Source organism: Phyllopteryx taeniolatus, chromosome 17, assembly GCF_024500385.1.
Source record: "Phyllopteryx taeniolatus isolate TA_2022b chromosome 17, UOR_Ptae_1.2, whole genome shotgun sequence".
Taxonomy (NCBI): Eukaryota; Metazoa; Chordata; class Actinopteri; order Syngnathiformes; family Syngnathidae; genus Phyllopteryx; species Phyllopteryx taeniolatus.
Genome location: NC_084518.1, coordinates 15,627,660 through 15,645,020, shown reverse-complemented (window position 1 = coordinate 15,645,020; position 17,361 = coordinate 15,627,660). Strand labels below are relative to the sequence as shown.

Genomic DNA, 17,361 nt, shown 5'->3' with positions numbered 1-17,361 from the left:
GCACGCCATTTCGGTGATGACATGCCACCGCTGCCACCGCTGCCACCACTGTGTCATGTGGTGTTAAAGACGCTCATAACCCTTGTCAGGGAGCTCGTGGCCAAACGGGACAGCTCACGCCGACTGCATGTGAGAATGTTAGGCCTTGGCTGAGGTCTGCACGCTAGTAGTCTTTAGAGATCAAACCACAGAGTCAAACAAGTTGGAAAGGGGAACCAAATGACAACACTTGAGGGTCAAAGTATCTGAGAATCAAGTACAATGATAAGCGGCATGGCGGGATCCGCTAACTGCCAATTCCCTCCACTCTGCTCCTCAAGTGGCACTAACCTCATTAAAGACGCTCCTCCGTCGAGCCGGGAGATTATGCCGCACGCTTCCCAGTCCAACCGACTGCCGCCTGTACCACGTTACAGTCGGGGATTACCATAATTTAAAATAAAATCCCCTCGGGCAAAAGTACCCCTGTTGAACGTGGTGTGGGGGGACGAGTGTGTCTTACAATTCGCTACATAAGCACAGATCCTACATCCCAAACACCAAATATTTTAACCTTCACTGATGAGAGAACCACCAATTTTCCAGCTTTGGAGGTAGTAACAAAGGTGGAACGGTTTAGGCTACGTTTACACTGCAAGGCATGATGCCCAATTCTGATTTGTGTTAAATCTCATCTTTTTATGCAGTCATTCACATTACAAAAACAAATGCGGCTTCTACTGTGGACGGAACACATCCGTGACATCACATGCATGCACACAACTGTGAGACTGCGTGTTTACGGAAGTAAATGTAGCCCCTCGCAGAGGTCTCGTCATGACGCATTTGTGGCAATTTCAAGGATTTTGCGCAACCAGTGCCCACATTTTCTTATATTTATCAATTCTAAAGCATCTTCTTTTCGCCACTGACTGTTTTCTGCTGCTTCATCCACCGGTGCCGTTTTGTGGTGTGTATGTTTTGTTGAACAATTGTGACGTTTGTTGCCTTTTGATAACGTACACAGCGTGAGCATCCATACTGCACTCGCGTCAGATACTTATCCAATTTATATCCACATATGAAAAAAGCCCGGGTCGGATATGAAAAAATGGGAATTGTAGAGTTCACACTGATATGAAAAAATCTGATACATGTTTATGGGAGGTACAATGGTAGCTATGTGAAAGGGAATAGCGTAAACACCAATACAAAAGTGGGGGGTGAATGCAACCCATCAATTTCCCGGCTATTGAGACGTAACGGTGGCGCCGTGAAAGTGAAAAGCGGAACACAATGAGAGGGAATAGGAGGACGAAGATGACCTGTCAATTTGCTGGTTTCGGAGGTAGTAACAAAAACAATTTCCTGTTTTTTAAGACAGTATCTGATGTATAACGGTGGCTGTGTGAAAAGGAACAGAGGAAAGAAAAGAAAAGAATAGGGAAACATACCGACACGGAATGGTGGGGGACATAGGAGACCCGCCAATTTGCCAGATACGAAGGCAAAAAACATTGGCATGGAAAGGCGTGGGATTAGCAGAAAGACAGAATTAATTATTGTCATCTAATTATCTGAATGCGGCATTCTGTCTGGACTATGTGAAAGCGCACACAGAAAATTGCCATTTCTGTTGGGTTTTGCGTGAAGGACCAAGGTGAGTAATTGCTATGAAAAAGGAAGCTGTATTACAGTCCAGCGTATTTTCCCACGTGAGAGCCCATCTCCACAAATCCACAACAGTTTAACCGCGCCGCTGCCAGCCAGACAGGTATGCATGTCAGCAAATGGTGGGGTAATACCTCCTGTTCCACTCGGCGTCCTCTGAAGAGTCGGCGAAATAACAAGAAGGCTGAGTGGGCGAAAGCCCGGGATAAGAGGGTTTTAGGCAAAAAGGTAGACATGATGGATGCGGGGTGGAGGGATAGATGGTGTTGATGGACTGATGAGAGGCTGTTAGAGAGGGGAGAGGATGGAACGGAGGTGCGCAGGTAGACTGAGGAATGATGTTTGGGGGAAGGTGAGCCATGAGGTAACAGGGTCAGGGGGGTTTCCTGTCTGTGGTGGTTCCACTAGTGACTGCTTCCATGTAACGTTATAATAATACAGTATGTAAATTATTTTATTATGAAGAGTAAACACTTAAGGTATCTTGTTTTCGAAGCGATCCTACATACAACAATGTAAAGAATATTCATAAATAAAGAAGACCATAGACAACACAAATAAAAAATGAGAAAATGAAACAAAGCAACAATTTTATATTGTGCTGCTTATTTGTGCATCCAAGATCTCTGCAGATCTGCTTAGCTTTTGGCTATTATGTCCCCTTTTAAAGAAACTGAATCCGATGTTGCTGGAACCGAACAGAAAACTGAAATATTAAGTGGGATTTGTACACGCTGAGAACCTAAACCAAGGGGAGAGGGGAGCCATTTGTTGAAATGCGAGTTAACTCGATACAACAAGGCGACACTGTTAGCGCTCAGTGAATTAGGCAAATATTGCTGAGGTTTGCAAAGGAAAAAAATTCTCCAACTGGAGAGAGCATGCCACGCTTTGGCACGGTCAGCAAAGACACGGAGGGAGGAAGGGAGGGGCTGAGAGAAAGCTGATGTCACAACAACAATAACAATGTTGACGATACTTCTGGTGTGTAAGAAAGTAGTGAATTTCACAATTGTGCATCATACAAAACTACGGTTGGATGACACAGGCTGGGAAAGACCAACTCAAGTCTGGAGAGACCAACGACAAACGGCTAATAGCAGAGCTGTTGATGGAGGTTCCCCAAACCTTTACCACATCAAAAACAGCGGCCGGACTTAAGCTTGCCGTATTTGTCGCTGGTTGCTAAGTGACCGAACAGGAAGTGGTCTGGTGCCTTTTCCCTGTTTGGAAGTAAAAGCTGCAGCTCGGCAACATATTTGTCACCTTTACAACGAAAAGCCCTGGCTTTACTTTTACTGAGGATGAGGAGGATTATAAAAGGCACGGCAGGCTACCTCGGCGAAGTGCAGTGCGTTGATTATTGGACAGAGAATGGTCACTTCTAGACAAAAGACCATGTTGGTACCGGTATGTAAAGTGGGGTTGTAATAGAAGTGCAAATTGGCCAACTTCTGAGGTAGTATTAGAGGCCCCTTTCACACTGCCTGTCAAAACCTGCTTTTTCCTCCCCTCTATTGTTGTTCTGTGTGAAAGGTACTTATATGGAACATAGTGTTGAAATCGCACTCCACAATTTTCTGCGGTAGTGCAGGACGCATACCAGAAGCCCCTTTCCCACCACCGGTCATAGCTAGCTTTTCTCCCTTATGCCTCAGTTCTGAATAAAAGTTATTCCCAAGGAACATGGTGTTGAAGTCGTTGTGCAAATGGGCCAGCTTCCCTATGTTGCTATTCTGTGTGAAACATATTGTATCAGTAGTACCACAGGCGAAACAAAGGCGAGAACGACAGTTGTGTGGAATGGAATGGGGAAAAGCCAGACCTGAATGTGAAGTTTAAGACTTCTCCTGCCTTGTTGTGCTGAAAGCAATTGTGGCTTTCCAACAACTATTTTATCCATCCCACAGACACGACAGTGACCTGTATCGTTGGGTTCTGTGCAAAATGCACAGGCGTATACATCTCTGATACCCCAATTTTGTGATAAAGGGGCTTAAGCCCGCTGTTATCTGCAACAAAGCAGGTGGTATTTGGCAGTAAAAGAGAAGTCTAGGGGACAAGGGGGAGGAGAGGGGGAAGTTATCTTCGCGCGTCCCTGCACCTGAGTCAACACAGCGCTCTCAAACAAAATGAAGCCGAGACAGAGGACAATACACCGCGACGGCGAGGAACTCTCAGCGAGAATGTTGCAGACAAACGCCTTCCGACTGGAAAGACCTGAACACAAATCAGCGCCGTTGTTAACAAACTTAATGAGCTATTCTGAACCCACTGATGCCAACGCTGACGATTTATTTTAGAAAAGGGAATGTGAGAATGCCCGCATGCACGCCACCCACCTTCCTGTTCAGTGCACATCTGCCGCTTTTGTTTTTTTCTGTTTGTACGTTTACAGGCGTTCACAGGGCGTGGTAGTCAGGTGCAGCCAAATAGTGTGCACCTACACCCAAGATCATTATGATACTGGTTCTACCAAATACTGTAAACACTCGTTTACAATAAACTCAGTGTTGGGTTCCTGTCTTCCAGATGTAATTTGAACATGATCCCACTTTCACTCAAAGTCACTGTGCACTTGTATGAGTGACAGGACATTTACACAATACACAACGGATCATTCTCTAACTTTGACTTTGTAGCTAAGAAAATAGTACCTATTCCTAATTCATCCAGGTTTTCTGTACGACCTTTCCTGCCAATTCCAGCTGATCAATGACACTTACAGATCAAATTGTCGATGTACGTATTTTCCACCAATTGACCTAGTGTTGAGTATTTGGAGTCAATTTGGAGTCCTCGTGTACATGTTGACAATAATTTAGAGTCATAGGACATTTGCGTTTTGTAAAAATTAAGGTTCACTTGAAAGTCTTCAACCATCCTAATGTACGTGTTTTTGTAAAAATACAGTTGTAAATTAACCTTACTTCCACTAGATGTTCTTATAAACATTAAAGAAAATTTAGCTGTCAACGAATGTAACATACACCTTTTGAAAAAACTGAGCACACAAACTTAACATACGTGTTTTTTTTTTAACAGTAAAGAACATTTTGCTATCAAATAGACAATTTAGAGTTATCAAGTAATGTAACACGTGTTTTAAAAAAAGAGAGCCATCAACAAATCTTTTTATAAAAAAATGGAGGACAACTTAAGAGTTGTCAAGGAACTTAAAGTATGTACTTTTGTGAATATTTAAGACAATTGAGTCATGAACAAATGGAACATATGTGTCACAAAAACTGAAGTCATCAACCTTTTTTAGGTATTTTTGTAAACATCAAAGACAATTTTGATTTGTCAACAAATGTCAATGTCAGTCGGCAACAAACCTAACGTACGTACATATTTGTCAACACTGAACAGAACTTTGTCGTCAGCATGTGCTTTGTAAAAAGGACAGTCAATCCAACTTAATTATTTTTGTTAAGATTGAATAAAAAAACAACAACTCTTCAACAAACCTAACACAAAATATTTGTTTTACTATTTTGGGGAACACTGAAGACAGCTTTGCCGTCAACAAACCTAACGTATATTTTCGTCAACATTGAAGACTACATGGAGTAGTGAACAAACTTAACATGTTTCTGTAAACAGTCTTCAATGAACCTAACAATGTATTTTCTTTTAACTCTGGGAGGAGATGCAATCCTCCCACAGATTCAAACCTAGAACCTTCTTGCGAGCCTGAGTGCTAACCACTGGACACACCAAAGTTCACTCCGTGTACCATCCGTAAGTGTCCATCCAAGACAAAATACTTGAGGTTACGTGGGGTAAAAGTTTATAATGGAACTTGTTTTTTACCCACTCAAGTCAACAAAGTAAAATTTTGCTTCAACGCTTCACTTAAAGCAACCACCGTTAGCATGCAGGCCAGCTTTTTAAAGATGTCTTGGGACCAAAACAAAAGTGGATGGCATAGGATCCACGTCAGTGGGTCCATTTCCTGGTATAGAGAGCATGAGCGCGCGCACACACACACACACACACACACACACACACACACGCTCACACACTCTTGCTTATTGTTGGGCCTCGTCACTATGCTGAATGGAGCCTGGCCTCTCAGTGCATTAGTGACCCGCATGAGCTCAATGTGACACTGACACTGAGTGCAGGGCCTTAGGGTAGGGGGGAGGACAAAGGCAATATGACCCTATATACACACAAAAATAAGCAAAACACACACACACACACGTGCCTAAAAGGCAAACTACATGGCACTATCAAACAACACCGTAAAGAATAGAAAGCCAATGCGCCACAATGAGCCATCATCACAGCCTTTGGAGAGCAGTGCCTCGCATCACTTCCAGGTCAACAAGCGGGAGCGGAAAGTGCCCACGTACTAGTCCGCCGTGGACGTCACAGAAGAGGAGAGAGACTAAAGCCCCTTACGGTTTCAGCAAAATTGGCGCATCAGTTCACCTGTTTTGCACAAAAAAACTCAGCGACAAATGCTTTCAAAGTAACAAGGCAAGTGAGTGTTAAACTTCCTGGTCTCGGCGTTCCATTACTGCCTTACATGCATCTGCCATCTCACATCTGCTCGGACTACCGAAGCAGGGAACTTCACGGGGCAGAACCTTTCACACAGAACAGCGGCATCAGTAAAAAAGCCATTGTGTTTTTCACACAGAACCCAGCGAAATGGGACAATGTCGCATCTGGTGTGACAATTAAAATAGTAGAGATGGACATATACGATTACTATCGTAAATGTTTAAAATCGATCATTCTATTGATTATCCCAATCAATTATTCATGTATGCATATGCTTATTACGTGTTTATTTTGTTACTGCTTGAAATCGATTGAAAGTGTACCGGCGACTGTGTCTATCATTTCTCCCATTGCAATACAATATGTTCTAACTAGCGGTGGCAGGCTTCATCAAAGTAAGTAGCTAACATCGATACCTTGTGTTGGCTATCGTAGACGTGATGTTGTAATATGTTAGTTCTGCTTTGCAGTAGACAAATTACTCTTTGTTATCTTCTTTTTTTTAGGTGAGAAATGATCGCAAACTGTAGAGATTCTCTGTCTTTTATGCACTTGTTCCTCCCAGCTCGTTGCCATAAGATCAACTAATACACAGAGTGGTGCGTGAGTCTGCAGTATAATTAGTCTGTGTGGAAAAATGCTCAGTGCGAAGCGTCGCTCTTTTTCAAATTTATTCTTATTTATTTTAGTTATTTGATTCATCTTTTTCGCCCAACTTCACCACTTGATCCCGGCTTTCACATGCCCATCATCCCACCTCTGTAGCGTATTGGGTATTACCTGCCAAACTGGAAAATTTGCAGCTCTACTTCGAACTCTCCCTCCCACCAGTTTGACATGCAGAGTGAAACACATACAAAGACACACACACACACACACGTTTGTGGTGTTTTTACATGTAATAATTATAATCAGCGTTGAAAAAAATGCAAATTAAGCTTCGAAGATGAAGGTAGAGGAATGCACGCGCACACACACAAACACACACATCCACACGCATTGTAGACACAAACAAGCGCATCAGCTGGCATGTGGACACATGTGTGCTGTAAGGCGACGACACTCATTGAAGATAATGAGTGGACACGGCGGGACTGTCATGCTGACGGAGGGATGGACAAAAATGGAGGAAGGAAGGAAGGAAGGAATGAGGGAAAGAGGGAGGGAAAAGTCCACAGTCATCAGGAGCAGACAAAAGGGAGGAAATGAACGAGGGAACGCACCCCTCCCCACTTCGTCACTCCTCACGTCAAGTCATGTGCGCGCTAGCAAGACGACAACCTGCGCAACCGGACGGGTCGCATGGCAAACCGACGCGCGCACACACACGCACGAGCGTGCACGTCAACGTCCATGAGGCGTGTGTTGCGCAATGTTTCTCTCACTCTCGACACGGTCAAAAGTTTTAAGTTGTTCCCGCCTTTTACAGCTTTCTCTTCTCCACCAAACCCATTCTATCCATCTATCTATCTATGTATGTCTGTCTGTCTGTCTTCCATCCATCTTTATCTATCTCTCTGTCTAGCTGTCATTCTATCTGTCAATCAATCCATCCATCTGTCCATCCATCTATCTTTCTAACAGTCATACCACAGCTAAATCTATCAAGCTATCGTCCATCCATCCTGTCTACCATATCTATCTGTCTACAAGCACTCAAACCTTTGCTATAATGAACATCGAGTAGAAACATTCCAGCGCATTACTGCCATCGACTGTCACTTCTGTCAAGCCTACTATCTCGAGGACACACACACACACACACACACACACGCACACACCACAAACACTCCTTGATTGCATGTGTGTAGACGTGCACACGGTGGGCGAGGGGGGGGGTGTACATAAGCCTCGTATTTGCTTAGCAGTAGAAAAAAAGGAGGAATATGAACATGAAAGGATGGAAAGACGAGCTCATGTTCCTCCCTCAATATGACACATATACAGTATTTACTATTCATATTCATCCATATTCATATTTTGATTTTAAGGCATCCCTCTACCGTGCACATGATGCGTTCATGCACTGCTGACTGGGTGATTTGTATTTATAGCACACCTGTGTATTTAACGGGCATCCCCACTGTACAAACAAGTGCCTATTGTAACATATAACAAACGGAGGGATTATTGATGCATTATTGATCTGTGAAGAGGCAAAAGTACCTTAAGGCATTGTCCTCCGTGTCAGCCTAAACAAGCTCACTTACTGTATTTATAAGCGCTATAGGTGACTTAGCAGCAAGGGGCAGAGTATCAAAGTGGGTCACTCACTACACACACACGCACACACACAAGTGCGCATGCACATGCAAACACACACACGCCGCAAGGCTTGCCTCACTAAGTCCCATCCCCCTTTACACACACACATTTGCACACGCACGCATACACACACACTATATTAGCTTTACTGTACGCACACAGCACATGGTTGTGCGACTGCGCGTGCGCACACACACGCGCGCTCACACACACACGCACACTTCTACACATTGACAGGGATAATCAGAGTGAATGAGATAATGACTTCTTTGCCTCCGTTCCACAGCCCCGGGCTTCAGTTAAGTCTAAAAACAAAGTACACACATTTGCGCTCACTTTTAGACACATGCACTTTTACACACACACGCGCCGGTTTTATCCGCCGCTATAAATCCTTCCACGGGTCACCTCTTTTGAAAGACACCACTGCAAACTGACCAGGAAGTGACATATTTTCAATATAAACACACCAGATAGTGGAGCCAGAGTGTGTGAAAAATAAACAGCAAGTATCTACTCTATTAGATATTTTACATAACAGGTAATATAGCGTAAAATGCGGCAAATACTAGGATTTATTGAGGCAAGAATGTTCAAAAGTGATGTTTTGCAACATTTTCTGGAGCATATGTGTGGAATGGAGGTAGGGGAGAGGGCACAAGAGGTAAATATGTGTCTAAAATCTGACACTATTGTGCCTTGAGATATGAGTTAAATCCACTTTGTGACCATGCTAATAAGTCAAAACACTATCTCAAATCATCTTTCCCTATCGAAATAAATGGAAATGCCAGGCCAGGATGTCAGGTCCAGCCTCTCCCAAAAACCAAAAAACAACAAAACAAAACAAAAAATGTCGAAGTGTTTTTTGATCAGGGAAACAGCACTATAAAAATCTACTTTATACAAACATACAGTAATGAATTAAATAAAATGTAAAGAATCAACAGTTTTTGCCACGTTTTTTGTTCCAATTCAATGGACATTATGCTGCTCCTACTCATAAGTGCGCCTTGGTCAGCTGGAGGCAGTATAATACAGACATACAAATATACATCTAGACTCCTCTTTCCTCAGTAAGCCGCATTAATATTAGTCCTTCTTCGCAGAGGATAAAGCAAATGCCTGTGAGTACTGTTATGTTATCTGTCTACGTGTGCTGTTTTACTGTGTTTCCTGTTATAAGCTAGCAGAGAATATGTAGTTGTTTGAAATACACCTGTAATTCTCTTTGTTTGATGTTTAGTTTGACAGTAAACTTCAACTGGGAATGGCACTAAACAGCTTGAAGTCTCTTTTTTGAAGAATATTTACTAATGTTATATGCCAAACTGCTGCTCATTATGAAGTGAGTTTAGTCACGTGCCACCATACAGTGCTCGTATATCGTTTTTGCTAGCAAGTCAAAACAAAAGGTCGGGTAACGCATATCAAGGTACCATTGTACTTCCTTTTTTCCATGCAAAAACATGACTTAACTTACCATCTTGAGCATAAATGAGCTTGCTGCTACTACTACTTAGTAATATAAAGTGTCAACTACTAGAATTTATCGACACATATATTCTGTTCAAAGATGCATTTTTGCTACTTTTTCTGGACCATATGTGCAGAATGAGGGTAGAAGAGAGGGCACAAGAGGTAAAAGCGTGTCTCAAACCTACTTTCTTTTTTTTCTTACTCAAAATGCATCTTAATTCACTATCTTGAGCATAACTGAGCTTTGTACTGGCGCTAAAACATGCAAAGTGCATCAGGAGGGTTGTCAGTCAGTCAGTTGTTATTGTAGTCTGCATATGTATGTGTGTGTGTGCCACTTTTGAACATGAATGATTGATAAACGCTCGGCCCACTGAGCATGCACGTAAATAAATGAGTAGTGGCGCTCTTGCCTTTACGATGGGATTATCCCTCACACACACACACACACACACACACGTGGGCTCATGTCTCACACACGTATGGGTCGAAATCCCTCCAAAATCTGGTAAAAATGAAAATAAAAAGCATGCGGCGGTACCTCAGTGCAGCGGTTTCTCAAGACGGGAGAATACAGGCGGTAGTCCCGCACACATCAAAGCCCACACATCCTGCCTCCTTGCACGCCCAGACCAGACTGAGAGCTGTGTGTTGAGAGAAAGAGAGGAGTGTGTGTGTGTGAGTGTGTGTCTGTGTGTGTGCTAGAGCCCGCCTACCCACACACACTTACACTCCTCCCTCAATTCGCAGTGGACTGCCAGCATGTGTGTGTGTGTATCTGTCCTCCCTTTAATTGCTGCTCATTTGCCTCAAGAGGAACGCACGTGCACACACACACACAACACAAATGATTGTTTTGGGGTTTGTTTGTTTTTTTGCTTCAAAGTCAAAAGTTATGTAGGGCAGTGTTTCCCAGCCTCTTATTAAGCCAAGGCACATACGGTATTTGACATTAGAAACATTTCATGGCTCACCCCAAAAATGTTTTTTCGAAAAGTACAGTGGTGTCTTGAGATAACAGTCTAATTCGTTCCATGACCACGCTCGTAACTCAAAACACCTCTATCTCAAATCATCATTCCTTATTGAAATGAAAGGAAATCCGTTTCGGCCCCCACAAAAAATACATACTTTTTGTAATACCTGTATGGAAAATAGCACCCTATAATGTTACACTATTTAAAAAAATACAGTAATTACTTAATTAAATAGAATGTAAAATATGAAACAGTTTTTGACACACAGACATCGATAAATTGACACGCCTACCAAATTTTGAGTTGCTGTCGTGATTAGACCCACGAAAACGTGTCAAAAAGCCACGCCCGAAAAGACACGAGAATTCTGTCATTTGGGTTTGAACCGACAATTTTAGGCTCAGTTTGGAGTCATTCAAAAATAGACAAGCTTTCTCGAGATGTTGTCCAATGGCTACCAAATTTGAAGCTTGTATACTAGAAAGATTGAGTTTATTTGGTTTGTTTTTTGCCTGGAGGTCTAGACTCAATGAGGACTATTAGGGTAAAAAAGTGAGATGCTGCTTGCGAGAAGTGTCTGAGACAAATTACATAACAGGATACTGATCTTCATTCTCTCTGTCAGCTGCAGTCGGACACCAAACTTCTGCATTGAACATTTAGAAGGGAAAACATGGCGGCTGCAAAGTGCAGGGAAAGACAGTTGCATACCACAGCGTCACAGCACGTACGCGTGTACGTTCCCCTAACACGACCCTCCGTGGGGTCCAGGCTCAACAGGAAGTAGGCGATCGAGCGGGATGAAGCGGGGCTTAGAAGACCGGTTCCCACAGCACTAGCCAAACACGGCGTTATTGGCTTGTAATAGAATTAGCGAGGAGTGGCGTGGAAGCGATTTAGCGGAATAAAGGCCGTGATGGCATGCCGTGACAAGCTGTGGCACAGGTGGAGGATTGTTACATAAGAGTAGATGCCAGGCAGACGTTTTCTGTTCGCTTTGTTTGTGGTTTCCCGCAACACCTGAGACGAGCCGCCAGCACCACTTACCTTTAGCCGTGCCGTCACTTTATTACATAATGCTGGATGACTGCAACTTTCCTAACTTTTGTGCATGAGTTCAATTTGAAATAAAAATGATCTAAATAAAAATGATCTGTGAAAAATATCAGCCCACTCTGGCCCCATCTTGTACCTCCAATTTGATTTTTAAGACACCACCGCACCCAAGAAAAAAAACAACCAATCAGAGACAGAAGGCATGGCCTATGCACTCACGGGCAAACCCAAGCAGCCTTGCGCTGACCTGTTACCAAGGGCTTTAGGAGCTTTGCTGAAACGATGGTGGAATATCTACCTTCGGAAAAAAAAATATAAAAATGCCCATCCCTCGTTTGCCAACAACTGGGCATACTGTAAGACTCGCAAACAGAAGCAGAGCGAAGGAATCTAAGTCACCTGAAAGGATTCAGAAGTGATGAGGAATTAGCAAAATTTCTTCGCGAGAGGTACTTTCATCGCCTCTTTTTTACTTTTAATTGCTTGTAGATTCCAAAAAATATAACTTCAAACGATAACATTTCATGTTATAGTCCCACACCATTACAAATAAGGTCATGCTACCACCGTAGCCGCTCGGGCTAACATCGGCTTGTATCCAGTGCTACCACTAGCTTAGTATTGCTAGCGCTGCTGTTTTGTTGAAGCTGGATATGTTTTCGCTGTGACTATTTATCCCGATTACGCACTTTCATAATCGCATGGAATTGTGAATTCCCATGGTTGAGAACCACGTCCATGTTAGTGAGGGGCTCGGCTTTGGTCAGAGACTCGAGGTAGGGAGGGATTAGTGAAGTGAGGCAATGTTCAAATCTTGGAAGCAGTTTCAACACTGCAAACTCCCCCTTCAATTATAGGACATGCACTTTGTGTTCGCACATGCGTGACCAAGCACGCCATAGACTTATGGTTTAGTCAGTGGATTATTTCAAGTTGTTATTTCAAGTTGTTTTGCTTATTTGTAATGCGCAAGGTGACTTTGGACTTTTTTCACTCTGTGGATTATTTCTAGTCATTCTGTTTGTCTGTGATGTGCACGGTGCCACTGCAGTAACTACATTTCTACATTGTATGTGAGCATGAGCAATCGTGCCGGGTCATAGGCAAAGTAAAAGGCATCAACAAAGGCAGCGAACTATCTCGTCACCCAGTTTTTTTCACCATCTTTGCCAGATAAAATTCTAATCAGCCGCCATGCGAGTAGACTGAATGCATAATATATGTATTCATATACTGCTGGGCCAAGCAGGATGCACATGCGCGCTTGACTTCTCGTACGACACGGCGGCTTGCCGAGTTCGCCTTTCGCCCCGTGTCATGTCAGCTAATCCCTGTCTGGCCAACTTATATTTTCCATTAGCGTGGAACACCGCCGTGCATTCTAATGTGGACGCAATACTACAGACACTACATTGTTCGTTTTCAGTGACACACGACGCTGCCGCCACAACGTCAAAGCGGAGAATGCAGGCATCAGGTGTTGTATGATAAGAAAGAGAGTTCATCAGGTAGAGAGTCTTGTACGAGACCTGGGATGTCATAAATTGAGGATCTTAGGGTACGTTTACATGACAACAATCTAGGGAAAATATTTTTTAAGAGCAAGGAAACCGCCCAGAGACGTGAACAGACGTGAAGATGGACAGACAGACAGACAGACAGACATGAGAAGATGAAAATAAGAGAAGAAGGACAGACATAAAGATGGACATATGTGAAGACAGATGTAAGATGGATGGATGAGAAGATGGACAGATACAGTATGTACTGTAGATGGACAGATGTGAAGCCAGACAGACCTGAAGATGACCAGATGGATGCACCGACAGATGTGAAAATGGACAAACGAGATGGACAGACGTAAAGATGGATAGATGTGAAGATGGACAGACAAGAGTATGGACAAATATGAAGATGGACAGACAGACAGAAGTGAAGATGGCTATGTAGCCCACTATGTTTATTGACATTTCTTTTTTTTTTTTTTTGTGAGTTTTACAACTCTTTTGGGCCGTAACAGGGAGATTACAATTTGACATACTGCATGTAAATAACGCCAACAGTCGCAGTCGTGTTATTTTACACTTTGATGAAAAGGTTTAGTATCAGGGCTGTCTTATGGCTTGTTCTTTTGGTGAAGTACCAGAGTAAGTCATGCCTGCCTACACTGTATATGTAACACACTTTCTCCATTTATTTTCACAGTCGTTCAATTTCAGTATTTACACAGAAACAGTACCCCAAAAAAATTTTACTTGCGCTTTGAAGTTTTCAAACATTGCATCGGGGCCTAAACCAACAACCTTTTATTGCTTTCAGTTAAAAGCGGTGTCACAGAAACGTTTCTCGATATTAAGACAAATTATGCCAGGTTATCCAAGGCCACTGAGCCATTACAGCAGATGACCCCCAGGGAGCGATGGTCAATGAGCCAATTAAAGAAGATGAAACATTAACTTGGGCTAGCAGCTCAACGGAGCTGTTCCACAAACCTGGAGGCTCTTAATACTTCACCCGCCATCACGGCACATATATTATAAGTCGTTGATTTACAACAACGTTGTTTTCCAATAAATGAAATCATCTTGGGGCGTAAATCTGAACGACTCTTAGCGGTAGCAGTTGTTCCTTAGCCAGTGAGTCCCCGTACTAGCAGGAAAACCAAAGCTAGTGGCAAATTGAACTCACTTTTTTCCTCTTAAGTCAAAACGAGATATCATCATATAGCAATTATGCAAAAAACAACATCTACGATTGCAATATCTAAGTAACAGGAAAAGGGGGTAAATTGGAGAACTAAAGGGAGCTGCTCCATTCTTGACTGTGTTGTGGCTCGCTGCACTACAGTAAAAGTTGTAATATAAAAAGTCTTAATATTTAAATAAGAATACAGAGACATCGAAAAATAGCAGTATCGATGTTTGAGGTTGGCATATTGTTACTGTACCAGAAGAGATAACAATGAGACACCTGAGGATGACGATATCGCTACCATATGATAGTGCCAGTAACATACAGAAGGATAAAGAATCACAGTAAAACACGTAAAAACTATCGTAAATCAACGATGTGTACGCCAAAAGGACAACTTTTAAAGCCACATTTTCACCAGAAGTACCAGAAACCTTTTGTTCTTGGTACTTCCTATACGATAGCGCAAGTAAAAAAGGTTACAAATTAAAAGAGTAAAGCTAGGGGCAGAAAACTTGTAAAAACCATTGTAAGTCAAAGACAACCTGTAGGGGAAAACAGGACAATTTTCAAAGCCACATTTGAACTAAAAATACCAGAAACCTTTTCTTGTTTTTGTAGTTCTTCTTGGAACTTAAAAAAACAAAAAAACAAAAAAAAGTTCCAATCAGAGCTACAGACCCCACTTCGAAGGTTCCTGTTACTACTCCCCTAGCATGGTCTTCTATAGGTCCTGATAATTGATCCCAGATCTAATTGTAGACAATAGTTCTATCCAGCAGTCCAAACAAACTTCCTAGTCCTGGGGTCCCTGCTGTCGAAATGTGGTATTAGAGGCCGTGACTTGAAATAAAAAAAAATAAAAGCACCACATGTGACGTACCAGGTGCTCTTTTTGCAAACATTATGCTAACCAACCAACACACGCTTTTTAGCGCAAGGTCATACAACGCACACGTCTGCAGCCTGCAGCTACTCATGAATATTCATTGGGAGCCGCTTAGCTCATTAAAAGGCTTTCGCTAACCAGGAATGCTGCAATCAGACAAGCTACGTGAGCACGCAGACAAACAACTGAAAGACAAATTTCAATTACGTGTCCCATCTAAACATTCATCTTAGGATCGAGGTCTGGGCGAGTAATCTATTTTATCGATGTTCTAAATGTTTTTAAAGCTTTTTTTTAGCGGAACAATGTTGAGCTAGTTAACAAAAGCACAGTCAGTGTTGCCAAAGTAGCGACTTTTTCAATGAAACAGGCATCCTGAGCAAAATCATTTTCATATTGTTTGGCCTTGCAAGATTTTATTTTAAGGACATATCGCCCAGCCCTAGTAGAACCATTAGACAGTGGTGCCTTGAGATACAAGTGATCCCACGTACGAGTTTTTCTTTAGATACGAGCTGTCGTTTGGCTGATTTTTTGCTTTGGCTTGCAAGCAAACATTTAAGATACCAGCCTTTTATTGTAGCGGTGAACTCAACTCACTTTACAACAAGCTGCAGTTTGGCAGATAGAAAACAATTCTTCAATAAACAGGCTTCAACATTTTCAATGCCACTCATAGTTGAAGTTAACTGTCAAACTAAACATGAAACAAAGACGAACGAATAGCATCTATATAGTGGTGTTATATCGATTTAAGCAACAGATATTTGAACACAAACAGTGGAGCAACACATGTAGACAGACAACGTAACAACACTCGACACTCGATTCTTTATGCGCTGCAAAAAATGACTAATATTACCACAGTACTGAGTTACTTGTGAAAGCCTTCGTCATTTGTGTCTTCATGATTGTATTATACTGCCCCCCGGTGGCCAAGTCGCTCACACCAAAAGGAGTCACAAGTAATTAATCATGATGCACAAACTGTTTAATTCTTTACATTACATTATTCTTTACTGTTTAATTCTTTACATTCTATGAAATTATGTTATTACAATACATTGCTATAGTACAATATTATAGAGTGCTCTTTTTCTTCTATATTTTTATATTGACGGCACGGTTGACGACTGGTTGCACATCTGCCTCACAGTTCTGAGGACCTGGGTTCAAATCCCGGCGCCGCCTGTGTGGAGTTTGCATGTTCTGCCCTTGCCTGCGTGGGTTTTCTCCAGGTACTCTGGTTTCTTCTCACATCCCAAAAAAATGCACGGTAGGTTGATTGACAACTCTAAATTGCCCATAGGTGTGAAAGTTGAGTGTGAATCGTTGTTTGTTTATATGTGCCCTGCGATTGGCTGGCGACCAGCTCAGGGTGTACCCCGCCTCTCGCCCAAAGATAGCTGGGATAGGCTCCAGCACGCCCGCGACCCTAGTGAGGATAACCGGTTCAGAAAATGGATGGATGACATGAACGGATATTTTTCTTATTAAAAAACACATTATACTTTTTTGGGGGTGTGGGGACTGGAACAGATTAATGGCATTTCAATTAATTTCAGAGGAGATATATAAGTGTGTTGAGTTACCAGCATGGTCATGAAACGAATTCAACTCGTATCTCAAGGAACCTCTACATAAATCCTCACAAATAGTGATTTTTCACCCAGCTCCGAAAAATGGCATTAAAACTAAGCACACTGCTGGTACGATCCAGCTGTGGAAAAGACCAAGACACGGGCTGAACGGGAATGTTCGCTTTCAACCTCAATTAGCGCGCGGTTCTTCTCATCGCTCCACTTTCTGACACATTTGCTCTATAAAGACATTTACAAG

The 17,361-nt window shown here is 42.5% G+C and overlaps 1 protein-coding gene across 3 annotated transcripts in view; it reads right to left on the bottom strand.

Moving 5' to 3' along the window:
- The window catches only part of LOC133467396 (rho guanine nucleotide exchange factor TIAM1-like), a 57,521-nt gene extending 46,934 nt beyond the window's left edge, over window positions 1-10,587 (bottom strand). For all 3 annotated transcript variants that reach the window (XM_061752230.1, XM_061752233.1, XM_061752232.1), the window contains exon 1: window positions 10,451-10,587. The gene's annotated coding sequence lies outside the window, so the exon portion shown is untranslated. The remainder of the gene's footprint in view (window positions 1-10,450) is intronic.
- Between the last annotated feature and the right edge of the window lie 6,774 nt (window positions 10,588-17,361).